The 4,245-nt window shown below is 40.8% G+C and overlaps 1 pseudogene; it reads right to left on the bottom strand.

The window, feature by feature from the left end:
* Positions 1–3,363: 3,363 nt before the first annotated feature.
* On the bottom strand, positions 3,364–3,817 carry LOC118709489 (annotated as a pseudogene).
* Positions 3,818–4,245: the final 428 nt, after the last annotated feature.

The raw sequence follows: 4,245 nt of genomic DNA, 5'->3' as shown, positions 1-4,245 counted from the left end.
AAACATTATTGGGACTTCAAGGTTTAGACAGCAGAATAGTAAAGTGAGTCTGAGGCTCTTAAAGCTTGGGGGTCCTCTGAGTGTGAGACCCTGTGGGACTGCACAGGCTACACACCCAAGAAGCAGCCCTGGAGAGGGGACAGAGGTGGGCCCAGACCCACTGCTGGGGCTTGAGCCGGGGTTGCAGGCTGGAGGAGGTGTGCTGCCCAGTGCCCACCACTGCCCATGGGCTCCTTCTGCCCACGGGGCTTGCTCTGCCCATGGGGCTCGCTCTGCACACACGGTTCTGCCCACAGGGCTCTGCTCATGGCTGCAAGCAGTGCCTCAGAGTTTCTGGCCACTAACTCCTGTGCGGGAGTGGCACCGCCATCACCCTGTCCCGATGTCTCACAATGAGAAAGTCAATCTGCTTTAACGTGCCAAACTGGAAAGGATTTGCAGAGCTGTGGGACCATGACAGATATTCTTAAAGTGCTCCTGCATCATTAAAAAAAATTAATGAAATATTGTAAAAGTTCTCACTTAAAACTGAAAATCAGCTCTGGAGGCAGCTCCCTTCTCTAGAGCCACCTGAGCAAGAGTGTCCAGTTGACTCTGCTTCTTGATTTTTTAAAACATATTTTTGTTTATTTCAGAGAGGAAGGGAGAGGGAGAGAGAAAGGAACATCAATGATGAGAGAGAATCATTGACCAGCAACCTCTTACACACCCCACACTGGGGATCAAGCCCACCCCCTGGGCATGTGCCCTGACGGGAATGAAACCATGACCTCCTGGTTCATAGGTCGACACTCAACCCCTGAGCCTTTATAACACTTTTACCTTTCTTTCATGATCTCTCTCCATTTCTTTTAGAAAAGTGGTGGTATATCTATACAATGGAATACTATTCATCTATAAAGAAGAAGAAAATAATACCTTTTGGGACAGCATGGATGGACATGGAGAGCATATGCTAAGTAAAATAAGCCAGTCAAAGAAAGACAAGTACCATACTCATATGTGGAATCTAGTGAACAAAATAAACTAACAAACAAAATAGAATCAAACTCATAGATACAGAGAATGGGCTGACAGCTATCATAGGGGAGGAGGGTTGGGGGGTCTCAGTTAAAAAAGTGAAAGGATTAAGCAAAAATGAACCACAAGAACTCAGAGACACAGATAGCAGTGTGGTGACCATCTGAGGAAAAGAGGGGCCTTAGGGAGGAGGAGAGGGCAAAGGGGGGGGCAGATGGTGATAGAGCAAGACTTGACTTGAGTGGTGAACACACAATACCACATGCAGATGATGTATCCTAGAATCATACACCTGGAACCTATATAATGTTATTGATCAATGTCATCCCAATAAAGTTAATAAAAGAGTCAATGTGATAAAACATGTCAAGTATCTAGCAAAAAATGCAGCTTGGTGTCATTCTAAGGGAAGAAAAGTTAAGCATTTGAAATATGGCATGAATTTTACTTTCTATTATGCAAGGCCTGCTTTAAAAACAAACATGAGAGCATTTAATTTATACGCAGAATGACTGGAATGACAGTTCACTTTCCATACTTCTTGCATGCATGGATGTCTGATCATCCTTCTCTCTGTGCTCCGTTTATACCTTTTTATACCTCTCTGCAAGGAACCCCACCCATATTCCATAAGAGACAGTGAAGGGGTGATCAATCTCAACACTCATGGGGTGGGAGGTGCAGAGCAGTCACTAATGCTGTTCTGAAAAACAGCTGTTTTTTTTTCAATCTTTTAAAAGAAATCTTTCTTAGCTGTGCTTCCGTAGTCAAAAATGCTTCCCCAGAGAACAGAAATGCTGGTTAGCTTTTAAAAATCCCATGCTGGCACATAGTGTGGTTTATAAACCCATTTAAGACATCTAACACGTTTTGATTGATCATAATATTTACGTAATGTGAGCCATAACAGAAACAGTAAGCATTTGTATCAAAGTAATCCAATTTGGAAAATAGGGGTTTTAATTATTTATAGGCTAGATGAATGATACTGGAACTTATATTTTTTTATGGGGTAATATGCACCTTTGTGAAATCCTTTTATAGGTCTCAAAAATAATGAGCTACATGCATATCATTTGTCTCCAATTATATGGATCAGAAAGTTATAAGAGCATTCACAATTTCAGCTCCACACCCTTTATTTGGAAGGCATTGCCTTGGGTATACATCGCTTCTATTATTCTTCATTCACAGAAAATAGAAATATATCAAAAGCATTACCATAATAACTGTAGTAGAAACAAAAGACAGGGATACAGTCTTCTGAGAAATGCTCTAAGTTTTATTATGTGGGAGGAAGTATTGATATTCCACTATTTAATTATCTTAAGAAAGGGAATAAAGTACAAAAATTCTCAGTTTATGGGTCAGTCCTTCTTATGATGGAATTAATTAATTAAGGCCATATTTATATGCTTTTTAAAACTAAGTTCAGCAAAGATATTATATTTGAATTTCTCTCTAAAGTTAAAAAAAATCCTCCATTGTACTAGCCAGAAAATAGTATTGTTTTAAATATATTTTATTGATTTTATTATTATTATTTTTTTTTTATTGATTATGGTCTCATATAATTGTCCTTATTCCCCCATTCCCATCCCAAATCCCTCCATGGATATACCCCACCCCCACCACCCCCGTTGTCCATGGCCACTAGCTAGGCCCATATGTATGCACACAAGTCCTTTGGTTGATCTCTTCCCCTTACCCCCATCCTCCCTTACTTTCCCTCTGAGGTTTGAGAGTCTGATCGCTGGTTCTCTTTCTCTGGGTCTGTTTATGTTGTTCATTATTTCCTATAGATGTGTGAGATCATGTGATCCAAGAAATACCCTTGTAAGAACCTAAACTGCAACAGGCCATAATAGTTATGCTGAGAGGCAAATGAATCAGTCTATAGTGAGTTCCTTTCTGGGTCAACAGTTCTTTTGCATCCCAATTTCAATGCCAGATAGTTCCTTATGTGTACATGCCAGCCATGTTATTTACAGAGAGGAAGGGAGAGATAGAGAGTTAGAAACATCGACCAGCTGCCTCCTGCACACCCACCACCAGGGATGTGCCAGCAACCAATGTACATGCCTTTGACCGGAATCAAACCTGGGACCTTTCAGTCCACAGACTGATGCTCTATCCACTGAGCCAAACTGGTTTTGGTAAAATGGTATTGTTTCAAAGTGGTGTTTCACAACCAGAAGATGCAGTGGATATACCCAGGAACATGTCTTGGAAGAAGGCAAGCCTGAACATACTAATCCTTTAGTGCTTTTCATCTTCATCATGTATGCTTAAGTTTTTTTTTTTTCATTTTAAGTTTGTAATGGAACTTATATGTAATATTACTTATTCCTGCATCTTCTCAATTGTTTCTTCCTTGTATTTCCCCTTTTCCTTTCCCACTTGGCGAGATTTGGCTTTACATCCAAGGATCTTTTTGCGGCCTGTGTCCAGCTTTAGTCTAGTGACCACTGCCATGCTGGGGTGAATTCTCGAATGGACAGTTGTACCATTAGCTTTCTCCCGTTGCCCTCAGTCAACGTAGATGACATATTTCTTCCTGTAAACCGGGGCTGCTTTGCCAATTTGCTGCCCTTTGTAATGTCTTCGAACGGCCTGAACTTCATCATCCTTTCGGATGAGCATGGACTGAACATTGTACTTCTGTCTCAGCTCTTTGGAAAGAGGAGACGACATAATCTTGCTTCGAATGTGGGAAGGTGCATTGAAATGTCTTTTACAGTTCTTGCTCTGGTCAGAAGTCACAAAGGGATTGAACTTCATTTTGACCGCTGGCGCTCAAATGCTTTTTAAAACTAAGTTCAGCAAAGATATTATATTTGAATTTTTCTCTAAAGTTAAAAAAAAGAGCAAATCTTGTTTGGCTCAAGTAGCGTTAATATGCCTAATGGTCTTGAATGGCCTCACATTACAGTGTATTTCAAGGTACACTGCAGTTATCAGGTCATGAAAATTTTGGTGTCATGTAGAAGCAACAAGTGAAGGAAGAACAAGATAGTCCAGAATCTAAAGCTGGGATGTTTGGATTGAGCAGAGCTATGAACTACATGAACTACATCTGTATCTATATTTACCTAGCCATGTCTGTGTCTCTACCTCAAGTCATTATCCTGGAGCACTATACGGGTGAGTATAGGATGAGAAGTTGCTGACTATTATGCATATACAGAGCCAATCCAAGGAGGGGATATCTAATCAGACATGAGG

This window comes from Pipistrellus kuhlii, unplaced genomic scaffold, assembly GCF_014108245.1.
Source record: "Pipistrellus kuhlii isolate mPipKuh1 unplaced genomic scaffold, mPipKuh1.p scaffold_m20_p_7, whole genome shotgun sequence".
Taxonomy (NCBI): Eukaryota; Metazoa; Chordata; class Mammalia; order Chiroptera; family Vespertilionidae; genus Pipistrellus; species Pipistrellus kuhlii.
This window is presented reverse-complemented; position numbering and strand designations above follow the sequence as displayed.